This window comes from Tenrec ecaudatus, chromosome 9 (genome assembly GCF_050624435.1).
Source record: "Tenrec ecaudatus isolate mTenEca1 chromosome 9, mTenEca1.hap1, whole genome shotgun sequence".
Lineage (NCBI taxonomy): Eukaryota > Metazoa > Chordata > Mammalia > Afrosoricida > Tenrecidae > Tenrec > Tenrec ecaudatus.
The window spans coordinates 95,920,948-95,943,394 of NC_134538.1; the positions used below are offsets into that span (position 1 = coordinate 95,920,948).

General features: G+C 40.2%; 2 pseudogenes; one reads left to right on the plus strand and one right to left on the minus strand.

The window, feature by feature from the left end:
• The first annotated feature begins 596 nt into the window (after nucleotides 1–596).
• LOC142456453 (translocon-associated protein subunit gamma pseudogene) lies at nucleotides 597–1,274 on the plus strand (annotated as a pseudogene).
• A 3,647-nt stretch (nucleotides 1,275–4,921) lies between these two features.
• On the minus strand, nucleotides 4,922–22,125 carry LOC142456053 (uncharacterized; annotated as a pseudogene).
• Nucleotides 22,126–22,447: the final 322 nt, after the last annotated feature.

Here is a 22,447-nt window from a genome sequence, read left to right on the forward strand (position 1 = left end):
ATGTCCAGGACAAAGTTCTTTGCTTAGGATAACATCTAACTAGCCATGGCCACAGGCAGACTTTTCTCTGGTCCTTGACCTCTCAGCCACAAGGACCTGTGGGCCTGCTCTGTGTTGACAATGTTAGGAAGCACTTTGGATACTGTTGATAAATGCCTAAAGTAGATGCCTACCCTCATCAGGTTCAGCCCTAAGGCATTCAGCTCTCCTCCAGGGGTCAGGAAATGTAGTTTACTAGTGAAGTGCCTGGAGGCGTCCCACTGAAAAAGCAAGCATCTTGCCAGGGCCACTCAGCTTTTGCTCTGGGAATCCCACTGTTCTGGTCTCAAGTTCTGTCTATTGGTTTTGCTGCTGCCGCACCTCTGCCACTTCTTTCTTTCCCCAGCTTTCTGTGCCAAGTACAAAGGTCTCAGCGTCCAAAGACAGACTCCACCCTTGGCTCCTCTTTTTCTTGATGGTCGTGAGCTCACTTCCCGCTTCTGAGGTGGCTCATTTTATACCTGGTAGGATGGCAAAATTGCACACTCTCCACATTAGAGTTTGAGGTTTTTATAACTACAGCTAACTCTTTTAAGAAGCACTCACACTCCGCTCCCGCGCCGCCATGGCTCCCAAGGGCGCCTCCCAGCAGTCGTGTGAGGAGGATCTGCTCCTGCAGGATTTCAGCCGAAACCTGTCGGCGAAGTCCTCCGCGCTTTTCTTCGGGAACGCCTTCATCGTGTCAGCCATCCCCATCTGGCTGTACTGGCGGATATGGCATATGGACCTTATCCAGTCTGCTGTTCTATATAGTGTGATGACCCTCGTAAGCACTTATCTGGTAGCCTTTGGGTACAAGAATGTAAAATTTGTTCTCAAGCACAAAGTGGCACAGAAGAGGGAGGACGCCGTTTCCAAAGAGGTGACTCGGAAGCTCTCTGAGGCGGACAACAGGAAGATGTCCCGGAAGGAGAAAGACGAAAGAATCCTGTGGAAGAAGAATGAAGTTGCTGATTATGAAGCGACCACCTTTTCTATCTTCTATAACAACACGCTGTTCCTGTTCCTGCTCATCGTTGCCTCCTTCTTCATCCTGAAGAACTTCAACCCCACTGTGAGCTACATCTTGTCCATCAGTGCTTCATCGGGACTCATCGCCCTGCTGTCCACTGGCTCCAAGTAGGTCCCCCAGGTCTCCCCGGCTTGCTCTCGATGGGTGGCCTACGGTGAATGGAGAAGCAGGCACAGGTGTTACTGTGGGCTGGACTGGGAGAGTTTGCAAAACCCAGCGAAATGTAACTCCCTGTGTATTGACCCTTTTTGACAAATTGTTGACATTAAATGATTTGAAAGGAAAAAAAAAAAAAGAAGCACTCACAACTAAATCATGCAATCCTCCTCAGTATCTCCCCTCCACATTCTCTTACCCAAACTCAACAAGAAAGAAAGATACTTAATCTGCATGGTGCCAGCCAATTGTTTGGTGGGAGTCTGAAAGACTTTGGTTAGAAGACCCAGCTAGAGTAATTCATTGCACCGCATGTGGGTAAAGACATCTACAACGCTGGTCTTCCAATTACCAGTTGATTTTCTAGGTGACTATATTTTAATGAACCAAAACTTGGTCACCCTTCCTCTTTGTCTGGCTTGCTATGAATCGTAGGCCAGGATGATGAAATAGTTTAAGATAAAAAAATAATATACAAAACCATTTAAATTTTTCTGGAATCCAAATTTCTCTATTCGAGGTGTTAGAGTGACATACTCAGGCCATTTGCTCTTAGTTGTCTTTATGAAGCATAACCTGAAACACTAAATTTTGGTGTTTTTCACAAATTACATTACTTAGAAGAAAAGAAATGAGAGACAAATTTCAGTCTACAAATGATAATTAAAGAAGAGATTATTTTTTGCAAATCTCAATTATTATGCTGAGACAGACGAGCAAAAGAAACAATTTTTGTCAGCTGCTAAGTAACTTGCCTTCTCCTTCCTCCCATCTCAAAAAGTTGGCTAATTGATCTGCTTATTCTCCCTCCCCTGATGGCAATCACCTCCCCTGATGGTGACTGATTTTAGAATGTACTCCCATGTTCCCAGGTTCTGGACACTATTAAGTTTGCTGCAAAGGTAAACCAAGGCCAGGCCAGAGAGAAAGGGGAAATTTATTCTGCGCTTCCCGGGAGGGATTCACAGACTCCAGCAAGGAGTCAGCAAAGTTGCACTGTCCAGGAGGGAGTGGAGAGCAAAGAGTGAGAGAGAAACCGGAGTCCTGAACTACTGGGTGAGACCCACGGCACCCCCAAAGGGGACCTGAGAAGCCGTACTTATCTATGGTGGAAAGCGAGTTTTAAGCTGGTCAGGAGGGGAGGGTCTGTTAGTCTAGGTAAATTAGAGAAACAAATCTACAGAAACCAGAATCAAAGTCAGAATCAATTTGATGGCAGTGAATTATTTTAGTTTATCACTTAATCCTATTTATGTGTTACCCGCCTATTTCTGCCAAATCTCAGATATTCCACTTTTGATTTCTCTGATTGTCTTTCAATCAGTTATGACATTGTTACTTTAAGTTCCTGCTCCAAATGTAGTACGAAAATGTTTTCTTCCTCAATGGCCCAGAGTCGTCCTTTGGCTCTGAAATGAGATATCTTCTCCAGCTCATCTCTGTCAATGAAAACTCTTTGCATTTCATTTAAGCTGACTCCATAGTCATCTTTTTAATCATCATCTATTTATCTGTAGACAGTTCTGAGAAGCAGCGATGTCAAAGGCAAGCTAAAGCTATGTTTCAGGGTCAGTCACTAATGATTTTACTGGTTTAAGACAATGCTGTATAAATCTCTCCTGACCACAAATTGTTTTATCAGTTTTGATATGGACCTTTTTCCAAGGCGTTGTTGATAAGATATGTTATTAAAATATTTGGAATTTCTCCCATATTTGATCCTGTAATTGAAATGTTTTGTGGTGAAGTGAAATCTCTTCATATGGCTCTTCTTACTCAAACGGACTGTCCTTGGGTTGATTCTAACTCATGGCAATCCTGTAACTCCCACGAAAAGATTGAGGATCGTGTCAACAAGGTATGCGAAACACTAATCAAGGGAACTATTAGTTTGGGTTACCATTCTCCTGGACATAAGGAAGCTATTTCAGAAGAAGGAGCAGAGAGCATTTCCAGGACCATCGAGGAAGAGCTACCAGCGATCACGTTCATGATTTCTGCTTACAGTGGTGGAGGCTAAGACCTCAATAAAGGAAGCACACCCAGAATGGGGGCGGACAAGGAGACCATGACAGAGAGCAGAGGAACCGTGCCTAGAGCAGTGGCTCTCAACCTTCCTAATGCCGTGGCCCTTTAATACAGTTCCTCATGTTGTGGTGACCCCACAACCATAAATTGTTTTTGTTGCTACTTCATAACTGTAATTTTGCTACTGTTAAGAATTGGGTAACCCCTGTGAAAGGGTCGTTTGACCCCCCCCCAAAGGGGTCGTGACCCACAGGTTAAGAATCGCTGGCCTAGACTATATGACTGAGACAGATCAGAGGTTGGCAAACTGGCCCAAGGAGCCACATGGCTGAGATCATAGAGAAGCACTTAACTGCAGGCTAAGAAAAAGCACTGTTTTGGACCAATGGACTATATCCTTACTGTTTACTGATTCTTACTTTTGGTAACTTATTTCCTTTTAAAAAAGCCATAATTGGAGTTTCGTCTGTGAATTCTAACTGGCCATAACAATGAATTATCAAACCCAACAGAAAAGCAACGTGTCATGGGAGGAATAGTTGGTGTGAGAATAGGCAAAGAGAGTGGAAGCATGTCTGGAGTAGCCAGGGGTCTCATATGCTATTAAACTTAGTAATGTTCCATAGATAAGGAACATTTGGGATATATATATATGTATATATATATATATATATATATATATATATATATATATATATATATATATATATATGAATACTCAAAGGTGACACGTTCTTCCAAATTGCCTGTCCTTGTACAACTGTTTTCACCTTGGAGGGATAATGTGTGCAAAACACTTATTGCTGTTCACGATATGACTTTGTACTTCCATCATCTTGTTGACTTTATTTTACAGAAGGGAAGTTCACTTTCTAAAAATGGGGAGTAAGCATTCCCTAACCCACAATTTGCTAAATATTAAAACCAAAATATTATCTTATCATTGATCCCTGAATTGTGTTGTTCACAGATTTAACAGGGCTTCACAAAAATACTTATAAAAATATGTAAGATGTTTACTAGAAACTCCCCCAACCCGCCAATATTCATAAGAATGCTTCCAGGTTTAGTAGATCCCATAACCCTCTTTTTGCTTCTATAGAGTAGCATGGTACTCCTTCCTTAAGTAGACCGTAAGCTACTATTATGGTAACTTTGATAAGTGCTTTGTGTTTAATAGAACAGAAATGCAAGGTTAATACCTAGTGTTTATTCATGTTTTTAAAACACTTCTATCGAGGTAGTTCACTTCCTATTTGAAGTACATAATACAATGTCTTTAGTACGTTCACATGTACAACCACCAATTTCAGAACACATTCATTCCTGCAAATATATACCTACACTCTTACCTACTTCTCCATTATTCCATCCCTACTCTCCAAATCAACCTTTAATAGATGTTTATTCTGTATATGAACACAAACATTCAAACAGGTGGCCTTTTGTGACTGGATCTTGTACTTGGAATGTTGTCAGGGTTTGCTCGTGTTACCACTTGAAGAGTTTCTTTATAATTCCATCAAAGACTGCCTGTGAAGCCCTTAGAGATGACATATTCACAAGCTCCATCTCACCATAACCAGCCCTTTTGTGTTACTGCATCTCAAAATATTGAAGGATACAATTATATATATATAATGTATATATACACATTAACACAGCTTTGAACCTCACAAAAACTCATTAACCATCTTCCGTGAGTGACTGTGCATCTGTTGGGGACTCTTGGTTCATCAGCTCACCAGGTTGCAGAGAGAGTGTGCGCTCAAAAGCACTCGAGTGCGCTCTCAGGGAGCCCTCCCTTAATGTGTTTCCCTTCTCCATAGTTCCATGTTGTTGGTGTTGTCTCTGCGGCGTGGTACGGGGCTGCGGACACCTGGTTTAGGAATGCTGCCATGGTCATCTTCTGGGCTTCTGATTGCCTTGGCGTAGGAAACCATTCTTCCGGTTTCTTCATGAAGTCGCTGATAGGCTACTCTGAACTTGGGAATTTCTTTTCTTACTTCTGGAATTAAGATGAGGCGAAAATCACACTCACAAATGAACTTGTTCACAGTCTTGAGAGTAGTCATCTGTGCCCACCGAGCCACCATATGGACTTGCCCCATCATCGGTTTGGCTGGACCTGTGAATCTGGAACTTAAGATTCTACACAAGACTGGATGACACCAGTGCTGAAGAGACGGGTAGATGACAAAGGCAGACACATTAATAGCAGGATAAGGAACGTAGTCCATGTCTACATTGACTGCTGCCTTGAATGCTTTGAACCCGTTTTCGACCATCCTCATCTGACTGTTTGTTGTCCATGGCGTCCTTGAACAGTGCAATGAGAATGCTCATCGTTGTGTACTACAACCCAAGTCTATGTTGTGTATCATCGGGAACTTCGGGGATCGGCAACTCAGGGGTTTCATATATCTGCATTCGCCAAGTGACTCTTGGTTCATTAATGTCAGGCTGGACTTTGATGATAGGACCTTTGAAAGTTGGGAAAACTGCACATAAGACTGTCATGCACAGGGTCCTTATTGTTGTTGTTTTTTATGCCTCATTTCTGGAAAGCACAACATTGCCAGGGCAAGTCGATGTCTGTCAGGAGGAGGCAGAGCAGCGATCCTCTTGGGCTCAGTGGGAATAGGGGGAATGGGCCCTGGTGGAGGGCCCGAACCACTCACCACCTGTCTGCTGTGAATACACTTGTAGGGGGATGCTGTCCAGATCCTTCAGGACTGTTTGAGTAGCTCAAGTTACCTAAATAGAGAAAATGAAGGAAAATGGTTGATTAAAAATAAACAAATAAATAAAAGGAGACTTAAAAAATTGCTACATCACATTCACCAAGCCCTCTCTGTTGCCTGAGCGAACAAAGCAGTTTCTACTCACGCACGCTGGCCTTCCTAGAAACATGAGTCGAGTGTGGCCCCTACTGGATTACTGAAAAATAGCTTAAGTACAAGTTGAAGCTGCCTTGGATACAAAAAAACACTGAAAAGCTGTATGAGGATTTCAGTGGCAATGATGAAAAACTCTGAACTTTTAGATTTTCTTATATTTTAGTGGCTTTTAAATTATTGAATTATTTGTGTTTGCCAATAAAAGATGCCCTGGTGGTGTAATGAGTTACAAGTTGGGCTTCTAACCACAAAGTCAGCAGTTTGAAACTACCAACTGCTCCACAGAGATAGATGCGGCTTTCTATTCCTGCAAAGATGCAGCCCTGGGTGCTTGAGCAGCCATGTGGAGAACCCTGCCAGCACTGAGATGTTTACAAGCTCACTGATTTGGCTTTCCTCCTGCAGTCGGCGTCATTGCATGTGTTTTGTTGGATTGAGGAGGATTTTATAGATTGGTGTTGGACATATGAGCTAATGTCGGATTTATGGGCATGGGCAGCACTGGGTTGGGATGCTTTCTTAATGTACACTGACCCTTTATTTTATATAAAACTCTCATATACATGAATTTCTGTGGATTTGTCTCTCAGACTAACACACGCTCTGTGTAAATTTTTATATTTTTGACAAGCATCGTGCTAAATATTAAGGATCCCTAGTAGCATAGAGGTTACACTTACGTCTAAAAGTGAAAGGTTGTTGCCTTGAACCCATCAGCTACTCTGAGTGAGAGCTATGTGGCCAACTACTTGCCTAAAGATGGAAAATGTAAAGCAAAAAAACCATGATCACTGAGTCAATTCCAATTCATATCAACCCTATGCAGGGTTTCCAGGGCTGTAAATCTTTACTTTTACCGGAACAGGAACACATAACCTCATCTCTCCTTGATGAGCTTCACCCTCTCCCCCTCCTACCCCCCTTTATCAGGCATGATTATTCCTTCTCCAGGGACTTGCCTTTCCTGATAACATATCAAAAGTTCATAAGATAAGAGCTCACCGTTCAAAATCTCCTCTCCCCATTCCAACTCAGAATGACCCTATGGGATAGAGTAGAAGTGCCTCATAAGGTTTGTAAGACTGTAATCTTTAAGGAAGCAGACTGATGCATCTTTCTCCTACAGAGTGACTGGTAGATTTAATCTGCAGATCTTTTCTTCATGGTTCCAGATTTTTTCAAGCTTCTGACAAAAACGACTTCAACTTCAAAAATCCAGGGTTCCGTTTTTTTTTTTTCTTCAATTGGTCAACAATCCCCTAGGCAGGTCTCTTGAAATGCACATATCCTGATTACTCCAAAGCACTAGGTGGGGCTTATCTTTGTGCCTCCCAAAAAGGTGATCAAGCTGCTGCCTGATTGGCAGGCTAAACTCCACCCTTTCACTCTTCATCCTCAAATTGACAACAGATTAAGTAACTAACACACCCTGTTTTCATTCAATCATCACTTGATGCTTTTGCATCATTTCATATTTTGCTTACAGAATCTTTCAAAACTGTAATTTGATGCTTGAATTTTTCTTGAGTTCTCTCAGTTTCAGATATGCTGAGTGTGTTCTTCCCTTTGGGTTTTCTAAGTCTAGGTTTTGGCACATTTTTGTTATAATATTTGTCTTTGTCTTCTTGAGATGCCCTTTTAAATTTTCTATTCAGTTACTTGACTTCATTTTTTTGTCCATTGCTTTAGCTACTCCATGATTAAGAGCAAGTTTCAAAGTCTCTTCTGTCATCCACTTTGATCTTTTCTTTCTTTCCTGTCTTTTTAATGACCTTTCGCTTTCTTTATGAATCATGCCCTGGAAGTCACCCCACAGCTCATCGGTCTTCTGCCATTAGTGTCAAATGTGTCAGATCTGTTCTTGAGATGCTTTAGAAATTCAGGTGAGATAGACTCAAGGTCGTATTTTGGCAACATGTGGACTTGTTTTAATTTTCTTCACATATCTGGAACAATAGGTGGTCTGTTCTAAGGCTGGTCCCTGGTCTGATTTTAGTGGCTGATATTGAACTTCTCCATCCTGTCTTCCCACAGATGTAGTTAATTTATTTCTCTTAGTCCATCTGGGGAAGTCTGTGTGTATAGTCGCCTTTTGTGTTGTTGAAAACATGCATTTGTAGTGAGCAAGTCATCTGTTTTGCAGAATTCTATCATAAAATCTCTAGGTTTCTCTGGATAAAAATGAACTTTATCACCAAGCCCATATTTCCAACTACCGTTCCTTTCTCTTTGTTTCCAGTTTTTGCATTCCAATCACCAATAACTATCAATGCATCTTAATTGCATGTTTGATCAATTTCCATCTGAAGTTGTTGGTAAAAATCTTCAATTTTTTCACCACTAACTTTTGCGGTTGGTGCATAAATTTGAATAATAGTTGGATTGATTAAATTTCCTTGAAGGCAGATAGATATAATCTGATCACAAATCACATTGTACTTCATAATGGATTTAGCAAGATCTGACAACGAATGTCAAGTCATTTCTCTTGATTTCGTTCTTCCTGGCATAGCAAATAATATGATTTTCTGGTTCAAAGGTCTAATACCAGACCATTTCAGCTCATAGTGCCTAGGATATTGATCTTCATGTGTTCTGTTTCATTTTTGACCACTTTTCTAGATTCATATCTCACAGATTCTTAGTTCCAGTTACTTGGTTTTTGTAGCTGTTTCTCTTTGCTTGAGTCATGCCCCATCAGCAAACGAAGATCTTAGAGACGCCCTTCCCATAGGCTTTCCCAGACACACCTCATCAGGGTCATCTCCCCCCCAGCAATCAGCTCCTCTTTAGGAACATTTCTAGTGTCCTCAGATGGACGTGAGGGACCATTTGTCAGCAGTATCTCTGACAATGTTCTGTTTCCATTTTCAGGCTTTTAGTATGTGAAAATGCTTCAATGCCTGGGTAAGGTTTTCGGCAGCTTCTTCTAAATGGGGAGCCAAGTTCTCCTTTGTTGTCTGCAGGCATATTATTATATGCATTTATTGTATGTTTGTTTCTGCATCCTGTTTTTTGGTTTATCCCAGTAGGTGGGGCATGTGTGAGCGGGGTGATGGCTGGGTGTGTAAGCATGGCTCTCTACTTTCTAGTGCTGCCGGTCAGCTAAGGCTATAGATGGCGTTGCTGGTGAAGTGAGTTCTTTGGCCACTGCTCTGGGTTGGATGATGTGTGTACATTGTCAGTTGCTGGGTAGTCAGGACAAAAGTGCTGGGGTTGTCATTCCCTAGGTGGATTATTTCAAAATTTGTATTGATAGTCTCAGGCAAGCAGAGTTGTGTGGACGTAGTTGGAGCAGGGGTGGGGGTGGGGGACATAAATGGTGTTAAAGGCATGGTTAGAGAGCTGTCATTTATTTTTTTTAATAAAAAATAAAATGGGGCTCATACAACTCTTATCACAATCCATACATACATCAACTGTGTAGAGCACATTTGTATATTCGTTGCCCTCGTCATTCTTGGAACATTTGCTCTCTACATAAGCCCTTGGCATCAGCTCTGCATTTTCCTCCTTCCTCCCCACTCCCTCATGAACTCTGGATAATTTATAATTAGTTATTTTGTCATATCTTGCACTCCCCAACATCTCCCTTCACCCACTTTTCTGTTGTCTGTGCCCAAGGGAGGAGGTCACATGGAGATCCCTGTAATCAGTCCCCTATTTCCAACCCACCCTCCCTCTACCTTCCAGGTGTTGCCACTCTCGCCACTGGTCCTGAAGGGATCATCCGTCCTGGATTCCCTGTGTTTCCAGTTCCTATCTGTACCAGTGTACATCCTCTGGTCTAGCCGGATTTGTTGGGTAGAGTTGAGATCATGATGGTGTGTGGGTGGGTGGGGAGAGGAAGCTTTTAGGAACTGGAGGAAAGTTGTGTGTTTCATCATCTTGGCATTGGGTCCTTATCCTTTAGTGTTTACAGGTGATTATCATTATTGTAAGTAACCCTACGGTTAGCCAAATTATAGACAGAAAGGCAAAAAGAGCAAAGATAGACTATTTTCAAATATACATATTTTTGAAGGCTATATTATTTTCATCCTCATTTTCTTAGTTATTATCAAGCAAGTTAGTATTTTGTTTTATTGTTTTGTTGTTGTTTGCTTTTGCTTTTTTAGACATTTCGTGAATGGTTTCGCTTGCGTATCACTGGGGAAATTACAAACACCTCACATCTCCCTTGTTTTTTCTGAGGCTACATATGTGCAAACTAGATAGTACTTTTAGTAAATGAGCTTATATAATAAACAATTAATCAGGGGAAAGAGAAAAATAAAGGCGAGGATCACCAGGCCCATTTATCTCCTCAACCTTCAATTAATCCCACATGTGATCATTGGCCAGGTTGGCACAATAAATCTTAAGTATTACATTCATAAACAACCCCTCAGAACAAATAATGAGAGAAGTTATACCAGGAGGGTAAGGGGAAGGTGAGTAGATAAAGGGGGAACCAATCACAATGATTGACATATAACCCCCTCCCTGGGGGACCGACACAGAAAGTGGGTGAAGGGGGACATCAGTCAGTGTAAGACAGGAAAAAATAATAATTTATAAATTATCAAGGGTTCGTGAGAGAGGAAGGGTGGGAGGGGGAGGAGGAAATGAGCTGATATCTAGGGCTCAAGTAGAAATAAAATTTTTGAAAATGATGTCAACAATTTACAAATGTGCTAGACACAATGAATGTATGTGTGGGTTGTGACCAGAGCTGTAAGAGTCACCAATAAATGATTTTTAAAAAGAAAACATCATAAGCAGTATACTTTTACTTGCAATACTTATGATAATTTAAGAGACTCTTAGAGGTCTTGCGATTCTCTTCACAATTTTCCACTCCAGATTTATACTAACAGCACATTTTATGAGGTTTTACATGATTTAACTTCATTGGTACCAAGTGGAATTCCTTGACATTTGTCAGGCTGGTTGCGCTGTTTTTATATCATAGTTAAAGGTATTATAAATTTATTGCAAAGAAGGATCCAAACTTAAATCATAAAAGCAAACAAATGAATCCATTTAATTATCAAACCATTTCTGAGAGATTTTTGACTTTGGAGGAAAATAAATGCAAGGTGGAAGTCACATATGATAGCACAATTTTCTTCTCCTCTTAAAATAAATTTGTTTGAAAAATTGTATGACAGTTTCTTTAAAAGATAAACATAAACTTGATTCATGACCAAGCAACTTCTCTCCTTGGTGTATAACCTAGAGAAATAAACAAAAATGCAATTTAAAAAAATTAAAAACTTAGCCTCAAATGTTCAAAGCATCATTATTCACAATGGTCCCAAAGTAGAAAACAAATCAAAATAGAGTAAAATAAAATTCCTATCAAGCAATGAATGGATAAGTAAAATGTGACTTATGAGCACAATGGAATGTTATTTGGCAATAAAAAGAAATATAATACTGTTATACATACAACCTGAATTACTTCAAAGAGTGAGAGAAGCCAGTCACAAAACAATACATGCATTTTATGCTATTAGTGTGAACTATCCAAAGGCAAATATTTAGACTGGAAATAGATTATTTGCTGGTATGATTGAAGATTGGAATGGGGATTTAAAGTAAGTTGGCATGAAGTTTTCTTTAGAGTGATGGGGATATTCTAAAATCAGATCGTGGTAATGTTTATACAAACTGTAAACATACCCCAAATAATTTATTTACACTTGAAACAAGTAGATTTTATGGTATGTAAATTATATCTCATTAGAATAATTTAAAAGAGTTTATATCTTCTAAAATATCTGGGTCACTTCGAATTGAATTAAGTTGGCAGCTTGAGGCAAGCAAGGAGAAAATCTAAATTCATTAATATTTATTAGGTGATTTTGCAAATTTAACAGCTAATATCCTAAATAGTGATACTGCTTTTTAAATATTATCAAATATTTCTCCTATAGTTACAGACTTTTACTAATGATATCTTTTCCGCTATAATTACAAAGCTTAAATACTTTATGATCTAGAATGGAATGAACACAAATCATATAAACAAAACCAGATGAGAAGCATCTACATAGAACATTCAAAGATAGTCATTAGAAAAAAGGAAAGATAAAATAGAAATTTCGTAATTGAAGCCTTTGAAATATAAGCAGTGGGAACAAATACACACACTATTTACCAGCCAGACACACTAATTTGAAAGGAATTTATTTCACATTAAACGGTGTTGCTTGATACTTGTGTCTAGGAGTCAGAATTCAGAGTACTAACCGTAGGGTAAGGCTTTCTCTCTGTGTCAGCTCTGTAGAAAGGTCTCTATCTCCTTCCAACCTTGTATTCCTTGGTGCTCTTCATTTGACTCGGAATCTACCTTCCCCTGGGACTTGATAGGTGCCAGTGCACTGATGCTGGGTTCAAAGGATGTGTTCAGCCCTTGACCCTTCATTCTTGGTGGTTGTAGCTCCTCTGCTTTAGGTCTTTGTAAAACCACATTATGGAAAATGTTAAATAGAAACAAGTTATGCTCTTTATTAATATTAGTATTTTAGAGTTCTTTTTAGTGTATAAAATAATATAAAACTTTCAAAAGTAATTATCAGTCTTTGAAAAGTATTTTTCTCACATTCAAATGAGAGACTACTGCAACCATGTAATACAATGCTCTCATCCTGCCGTTGAAAACAATGCGTTCATGGCAGCTATGGATATTTTTTTTCCTCCTGATAAATGCAATTTTTACTGCTGCGTCTGTGCTAGCTGTTTGTCAGCGCTTTCCTATATCTATTGGAGATAGACGGGGTCATGATCCTCCCAGTATGTGTAAGTATCCTAATCCCTGGACCCTGTGAAAAGGTTACAATCGATAATGATGAAGGCACTTTGCCACTGTGCGGACGTTAAAGATCTTCAGACGTGTCGGGTTTCCTGGTTTATCTCGATGGGCCAGGACAGTGACACTGGACCTCATAAAAGAAGGCAGACACATCAGCCTCAGGGAGAAATGCAAAGCCCTATGCAGAATTCAAAGAGAAGATGCAATGCTGTTGGCTTTAAAAGTGAAAGAAGCTAGGAGCCAAGGAATGTGAAAAGATCTCTGGAAGGTGACAAAGCAGAGAAACAAATCCTTGTTCCAGAGTCTCCAGAAAGATTCTGACAAGTTAATTTGAGCGCAGTGAAATTGATTTTGTACATCTGACTTCCATAACTATAACACAATAAGGTATTTATATATTTTTTATAACTCGCCCAATTTCTACTGAATTGCCTGGGCAGCACAAACTTTAAGAGCTTGACCTCTAGCCCCCAAATAGAGTGTTTCAACTCACTCTGAGGCACCTTGGAAGGACTCGTGATCCTCTGAAAAATTAAAGCCTGAAAACTCTATTGGAGTTTTCTGCTCCATTCTGCTCGTCTTCGCAGTGGGGGTGCCAGGGGGCGGGGGGAACCATGAGCCTGAATGAACACATGCAATGAGTGACAATGGTGGGCCATATGTGGCCTCTTTTGCCTTTCCTATTGCCATGAGACAGGGGTCAGACAAGCTTCCACGGTAGCTCCATCCTTACTATTCTGACACAAGCCATTCAACCCACACCACTGTACATCTGGGTTCCATAATTTGTTACAGTGACACACATAACTCAGTGGTAACACTCACAATTAAGGGGATTTATCAGGGTTAAGTTGATAGGGTTCCACCAGTCAGAATCAGCATGCAGTAGGGTGTTGTCATTCATCTCCTCTGCCAGCTGTCAAGGGTCTCTGGTTCTCAGCCTCCCAGCCATGTGGTAGCCAAGTATCTCTCTGTTTTTTCGTCTCTCAGCCACATGATCCCTAGCGTCCATGAGCCAGGAAGACAACCCATTTGTCACTCCGTCCCACTGTTCTAAAGTCTTGAGCCAGATAAAAAGGTGCCCCATAGTCTCAGTGCTGCTCTTTGGAATCTTGGTGACACAGTCTGTGCTGCAGCTGGGCTCAGTAGCCGCCACCACTTCAGACGGCGCTTGAGCATGCTCTTTCAAGAGCCTTGGGGTTTCTCTCTTGCTCTACTGCCACTTCAAACATGGGCCATCAAAAATGTGCTCCCCCACTCCCCCAGTGCTTCATTGCTAGGGAAACAGTGATGACAGTTGACGAATCCTGTCGAATAGGGTTGCACATAGCCCATTTGCACAGCCCCATCCCGTCACTGAAGGCGAGTTGTGGAGACTTGTGTAGAAGAGTCCGATTAAGAAATTTCACTCCACCACAACTCAACGGCAACTCACACTGTCAACAGTATGTTTGTGGTCATTTGTTAACATAGCAATGGGAACCCAAGGCAATGTTTGAAGACCTCAAATTACTCTCTGGAATAGTAAAATGCACTTTGAATACTTAAAAAAAATAGAACTTAACCAATTGGGATATTTCTGTTGAATTGGTATTTTAATTTCAAGTTTAGGAAAATTAGACTCAGAAGTCAACTTCCTCTTCTAATGTGCACATTTTGTATGTTATTGCTGTTGAACTTGCTCATATGAAAGTTCAGGTTGAAATGGAAAAAAATTAAACACAAATTTATAAGAGCCAAAATACAATGCTTAGTATATCCCAGATGAATTTAGGGACTTCTCAAGAACAAATTTAATACATTCAACACTAATGACCAAAAACAAGACTAGATGTGGTATGAAGAACATCACACATAAAAAACACCATACATGAAGAAAAATAAAGGTCATTAAAAAGGCAAGAAAGAAAGACCAAAGTGGATGTCATAAGAGACTCTGAAACTTGCTCTTGAACACAGAGTAGCTCTATGTGAAAATATATGAGCGGTGAACAGAAAATTTCAAAAGGCATCTTGAGAAGACAAAAGTTAGGATTTATAATGAAATGTGCAAAGTCGTAGAGTTTGAAAACCAAAAGGAAAGGGTACACTCAATATATCTCAATCATTAACTCAATATATCTCAAGCTGAAGAAAACATTCAAGCATCAAATTGCAATACTAAAGGATTCCATGGACAAAATATTGAATGATGCAGGAAGAATTAAAAGAAGATAGAAGAATAAGTAGTAAGTTTCCCTTTCTTCCAACAATCCTGGTAACCCTAATAAACATATATATATATCTCAGAGTCACTATGTTGAAAAATTGCTTGGCATTTACCCATTTCAAGAAATATTATATGATCAAGAACCAATAGTATTTTTAAAATCATTTTATTGGGGGCTCTTTTAGCTCTTATAACATTATATACATCAATTGTATCAAGCATATTTGTACATCTGTTGCCATCATCATTTTCTAAACATTTACTTTCTATTTGAGCCCTTGGAAGGAAGCAGATAGCATTGGAGGAAAAAGTCCAACCTGCATTAGCACAAACAAGTCTCCAGCAATTGATAGAATAATACTAAGAGAAATGTTTCCAAGAAGTGACGCAGCACTGGAAGCACTCACTAGTCTAAGTTAAGAAAGGTGTAGAACTAACACGACTGTCCGACAGTTACCTGGTCAGCCAACTAGAAGCAACGCATATGTGTGCCACTTCAAAAAATGGCGACCCAGCAGATCGTGGACATTATTGAACAATATCATTAATAGGACACACAAAGTTTGCTGAATATAATTAAAAAGTGGTAGCAGCAATACATCAACAGGGTACGTCTAGAATTTAAATTGGTGTTTTCAGAAAAGGATATGGAATGAGAAATATTATTGCTGAGGGTAGGTGGATCTTGACTAAAAACAGAGCCCACTATCACTGCAGAAAGATGTGCATCTGTTTTACTGACTGTACAAAGTCATTCTATGGTGCGGATTATAGCAAATTGTGGATCACATTATGATGAATAGGATTTCCATATCACTTAATTGTACTGTGTGATAGTCTGGGTACTTTAGAGAAACAAATCCACAGAAACTCATGTATAAGGATAAGTGCGCATCAAGAAACATCCCAACCCAGTGCTGCCCAAGTCCACAAGTCCAACATTAACCCATATATCCAACACCAACCCACAAAATCCACCTCTATCTCACGCAACACACGCAATGATGTGGACTGCAGGAGGAAAGCCGAATCAGTGAGTGTGTAAATATCTCAGCGCTGGCAGGGGTCTCCATACCACTGTTCCAGCACTCAGGGCTGCATTGGAGTAGGTCCATGTGGCTTCTCCTCAGGGATGTCTTGAGCCTTGGCAGCTGAAGCATGGAACTGGATAAGACAGCTGCACCCTGGTCCGACCACCACCAAGCAAGAGACCCAAGAACTTGAAGGTGAGGCTCACTGAGCCATTTCTCTCTCCATCCTTCAATTCACCCCACATGTGTTTATCAGCCAGGTTGGCACAATAAACGAACTACCTCATACTGTGTAACCATTACATAAATCAAGGGGAAGACATTTATTTATTTATTATTTTTTATTTAAAATAATCGTCCAAACTATTATTAGAAAGTAGCAGGTCTTAGAAAGGGTAAAATAACGAAACTCAACTCTATGCTAATTCCCCATTTTTAAGGTGAAGAACAGACATGATGAAGATAGAAATCTGTGGAACAAACATTGAACCTACTACTGTTATGGGACGTAGATTCAACACATCTTCAAATTACACATTGTACAGTTTAAATATAGTCATTGTTTGCTAGACTTCTTATGAATGCATTGAAGAGGAATTTCATAAGATTTGTGGTTAAATGTCATTGAGTAGGTTTCAACACTTACCACCATTTGTATAAAAGAACAGAACTACCCACACCTGCACCATCCTCACACTCGTTGTCATGTGTCTGCCCATTGTTGCAGTCATTGTATCAATTCACCTTTTTCATTAGTCTTCCGTTTTTTCAGGCACGAGCTCTTTCCCAAGGGCGTGATCCCACCTAATTACATATCCAAAGCACATGAGACAAAATCTTAGGCAGCCATTTAAACAGAACATGGAGATACAGGAAAGAAGTGCATTGGGGCTGTATCCTGTCACCACACCTATTTAATCTGTATGCTGTGAAACTAGCCTGAGTCATTGGGCTTGGTGAAGGAAACGGCATCAGGATTGGAGTAAGTTTGATCAACAACCTTTGATCTGAAGATAATACAAGAGTTGCTTGCTGAAAGCCAAGAAGATTTGAAGAATTTACTGCTGAAGATCAAAGACTACAGCCTTCATTATGGATTACAACTCAATATAAAGAAAACCAAAATCCTTACAACAGACATCATGATAAATGGAGCGAAGGCAGGCATTGTCAAGGATTTCATTTTGTTTGGATACACAATCAATACCACGGAAACAGTAGACAAGAAATAAAATGATGTATTGCATTATACAAATCTGCTGAGAAAGACCTCTTTAAAGCATTACATTGCACATCTATCACTTTGAGGACTAACGTGCGCCTGACCCAAGCCATGGTATTTTCAGTCACCTCCTATGCAGGTGAAAGTTGGACAATGATAAGTAAAATGGAGAAGAACTGATGCACTTGAATTATAACGTTGGTTAAGAATATTGAAAGTACCATGGGCTGCCAGAACAAATTTCTGTCTTGTGAGAAGTCCAGCCAGGATGCTTATTAGAAGTGAGGGTGATAAGACATTGTCTCATCTTCTTTGGGCCTGTTTATTTAGACAACTTGTTTGTGGACTGATCACAGAGATGAGGCAATGAGTAAAAGAAGAAGCTCAAGCTTGCTTCCCGAGATAATTGCAGGACTATCAAGAGAGGTACCATTTACGCTTTCAAGAAACACCCAAGGAAAAGGGCATCCTTCATTTTCCCTTTGAAATTTAACAAACTGGAAGATACATCATATTTTTGGATTATAACTACCCTGTGAGATGATATTTGTCCTCATAATGATATTTTCCTTCAATTCCGACATAACTATCCCCCCAACTGACATTGATCAGTTCAAAAATGGATTTTAACATTTATATAAAACTGCAAAGTACTTTTAAAATAGTCAATAGATTCAAAATAGATCAAAATAGGAAGATTTTCTACAACATCTATGTAAGTATGGTAATAATCCATTAATAAAACATAGACCAGTAAAAACAAATTTAGAGTACAGAATTAGTTGGTGGCATTTTAACCAAGACATCAAAGCAAGTCAATGGTGAAAGGAAATAATTATTGAATCTCTTGAAATATATTATTCGATGTGCATATGTATGAGAATCTCAATCCTTTTCTCTTTACCAGACAATCAAACAGCACTAACAGTAAACATGTAAGCCATAAATTTCTGGAAGAAAGCACAGAAGAATTAATATTTTTAATCTAAAGTTAATAAAATATTTCTTAGGCACATAAACCATTAACCATGAAAATGATAAACATGTTTCATATACAAGAAAATATATTTTAAATCAAAAGACAATATTAAGAGAAAGACCTGGAAAAAATATTCACAGCATACGCATCTATAATGTGCTTATGTCTACTATTTGTTAAAAACTGAACTCCCAAATGAAGGCCGAACATGATAGTGGGACAAGAGGAAAGTAAAAGGAAATAGAGGAAAGAAATAGGAGCCAAAGGGCATTTATAGAGGTCTAAATACAGGCATGCACATATGTAAATATATTTGTATATGACGATAGGGAAATAGGTTTTTGTGTATATATTTATAGGTTTAGTATTAAGGTAGCAGATGAACATTGGGTCTCTACTCAAGCACTCCCTCAATGCAAGAACACTTTGTTCTATTTACCTGGTATTCCATGATGCTCACCTTCCCTGCACGATCACTGAAGACAAAGCTGGTGCATAAGCAAATGTCATGAAGAAAGCTGATGGTGCCCAGCTATCAAAAGATATAGTGGCTGGGGTCTTAGAGGTTTGAAGATAAACAAGCAGCCATCTATCTGAAAAACAACAAAGCCCACATGGAAGAAGCACACCAGCCTGTGTGATCATGAGTTGTCTATGGGATCAGGTATCAGGCATTAAAGACCCAGAACAAAAAATCATACCATTGTGAATGATAGGGAGTGCAGAGTGGAGATCAGAGCCCATCTGTAGGCAACTGGACATCCCCTTACAGAAGGGTCACAGGGAGCAGACGAGCCAGTCAGAGTGCAGTATAGCACCGATGAAACATACAGCTTCCTTTTAGTTCTTTAATGCTTCCTCCCTCCAATATCATGATCTCAATTTTACCTTACAAATCCAGCTAGACCAGCGGATGCACAGTGGTACAGATAAGAACTGGAAACCCAGGAAATCAGGGACAGATAAACCCTTCAGGACCAATAATGAGAGTAACAATACCAGGAGAGTAAGGGGAAGGTGGGAGAGAAAGAGGGAACCAATCACAATGATCTACATATAACCTCCTCCCTGGGGGACAGACAACAGAAATGTGGGTTCAGGGAGACATTGGACAGGGTAAGACATGGAAAAAGTTATCATTTATAAATTATCATGGGTGAGGGAGGGAGGAAGGGTGGGGGGAAAATGAGCTGCTACCAAGGGTTCAAGTAGAAAGAAAATGTTTTGAGAATTATGATGGCAACAAAGGTATAAATATGCTTGACACAATGAATGTATATATGGATTGTGATAAGAGTTGTATGAGTCCCCAATAAAATGATTTAAAAAAAACTAAAAAAAATTTTTTTTTACTAAAAATGAACCAAATAGTAGAAGTTTAATGACTTAAAAAGATGCTTTAAAAACCAAAATGCACCATTAAGGAAACATGGGATCAACAGTAGCAAACTGTATCAATATCTCAGTGAGTTACTATTTTTTGCTTTAAATAAGAAAAAGTATCTTCCATGTCGGCCTAACCTCCCTGAAGGCTGTGGTTCCATCTCTTTAAAGTTTCCCTCAATTTCTGTTCCCTTTCATTTTCACCATGTCAAAATGGCGCTTTTGGCTCCAGTCTTGATCTTTTCATTTTGGGAGTGAAAAAGTTCAAATGGGGCAAGATCAGGATGTAGGGTGGGTGGGGTAAGTTTTCTCAACCAAATTCTCATAGGATAACCCTCTGTCCTCAAAGAATGAGCAGGTGCATTGTCCTGATTGGCGAGGCGGGGGCGGGGGGCGGGGAAAGATCCTAGCATGACTTTGCTGACCTTTTTCCCACCAATGCAGTTTTCAATTCTCTTAAAACTTCCCCCCCCCCCCCCACCGAATAAGCTCCCATGATTGTCCTGTGTGCTTCAAGAAAATGTATCAAGATGATCCCGTTGAGGTCCCGAAAACAGGCCTCATAACTTTCTGAGCTTGGACTTTGTCTCTGCGCCCTGAATGATTCTCTCCCCGAGGCCGCCACTCTTTTCATTAGACCTTGTTTCGCAGGCACCTAATACGACTGTGCCCTGTGCATTGACTAGGGAACGTGTCTGCAGCCATCCACTGAACGCAGAAACACATCCAAGCACGTGTTCGGAATAAACCTGTTTATGTGTGAACTGAACCCCAATAGCAATGCTTTTTTCACTTACTTTCATATATAACCCGTTTTCACTATCAACTCCAGGATGTAACTTCCTGATACTTTTAGGTTGACAGTTTGATTCAAATAATAGCTACTCGCAATAAATATATTGGGATGATAATTTCGGGTGTTTTGACAAATACTGTCACTTAAAAGAAAAAAGGAATAAAAGATAAAATTCAGTTTGTGAATGAGGTTTAAAGATAGGAAATACTTGAAAAATTTCATGTTTTGTGATTTATGCTGTGGGACAATCGTAATTCTGGAATCCGTACACCTGGACTCTATGGATCATCTTTTAATCCTTGAATATACTGGCTTCTAAAGTCACTTTGGAGTCAACTAACGGTGGTTATCCGCACAGTGTGCGGTCCACTATGACATCAACGTTCCGATAGGCAATGCTAACACCAGCTCCCACCGAACTGAGACCCGAAGAACTAGAAGGTGCCCAGTTACCACTGCTGATGGCGTTGAAAGTGATCACAGTGGGAAGTTCTAGAGAGAGTGAGAGAAAATATAGAAGAACATTTAGAACCACACACAAAAGACAAGGCTTTACCGGACACACAGTGATTAGTAGACCCCCCCCTCCCCGCCCCCCAAGGCCTAGAACTCAACTCAAGCCTAGCACTGAACTCAACGTTGTGGCTCTTTTAGTCCAACATCAGACAATAAAGTGAACAAGCAGCGCAGGGAAGCACACACTCCTCAGAACAACCAACCATGGGACATCGCAAGGGTAGCATCTCCCCATGCTAAGCTCAGAAGGCAGGAAGAAACAAACACGGGGAGGAAGTGTGACGAATTCTGTTCCAGTATGGGAACCGAGATGAGTGTTAACAATCAAAATATATACGAATTGTTGAATGGAAAACCAAGTCGCCCTGTAAACTTTCACCTAAATCACAATAAAAAAAAAAACACACCACAAAACAACCCAAACTTTGGAATTCCCCTCACTTTTGATAATTTTTGACTCTGTAGTTGAAATGTTAACCCTCATTTGAAAATTGTATCAAAATTATTTCTAGTTCTTGGAAAAGGATATCACACTTGATAAAGTAAGAGGAAGACCGTTGATACGCTGGATTGATGGACACAATGGCTGCAAAGACAGGTTCACACATCAGATCGTTTATGAGGATTCCTAAGCGCTGTTTCATTCCATTGTACATAGGGTCATTATGAGTCAGAACTGACTAGATGCCACCTGGCAGCAGCATATTCAATACACTTTAATTTCTGGTATGAGTTTTATTTTATTAATTACTAGTGCACCTCCTCTCTCTTTCCTACAGTTATTTTCAGTTCCAATCTTTATAACCAATTTCAGTGAAATGATTGATTATATTTGGGAGTCGCCAGAATCTTGGGAAGGAAAGCAGTTAACATTGTTCTGGTCCTTGAACCGATCCATTGATTTTCTTACTCTGAAAATAGTCAAACCAAACAATCTTGATTGGGTCTACTTGACCAAATGGCCAGTTCATTATCCCACTAAAGCGCCACATATGGGTGTACTTTCTTGACTGCATAAACGGTCCCTTCGATAGCGCCACCAGGTCCAGGCTCATCGTGACTCTAGATGGCAGGGTAAAATCACCCGTCTGTTTCTGAGACTGTAATGTTTTACAGGAATAGAAAGCCTAGTCTTTATCCCACTGAGCTGCTTGCTGGTAGCTTTGAACTGCTGACATTGGGGTTACGCAGCCCAACAATGCCACCAGGCCTTCCAGGATTAGTAAGGATTGGCGAGTGCTCCCAAATACTTGTGAAGACAGCACTGCCACTCGAGGAGGTGGCAAGTTTTACCTCCAGCGCTTGCTCCCCACCCCCCCACCCCGTTCTGCAACTGCAGAAGTGACATGCAAAGTCCTGGGACCAGGGCTGGCCTCT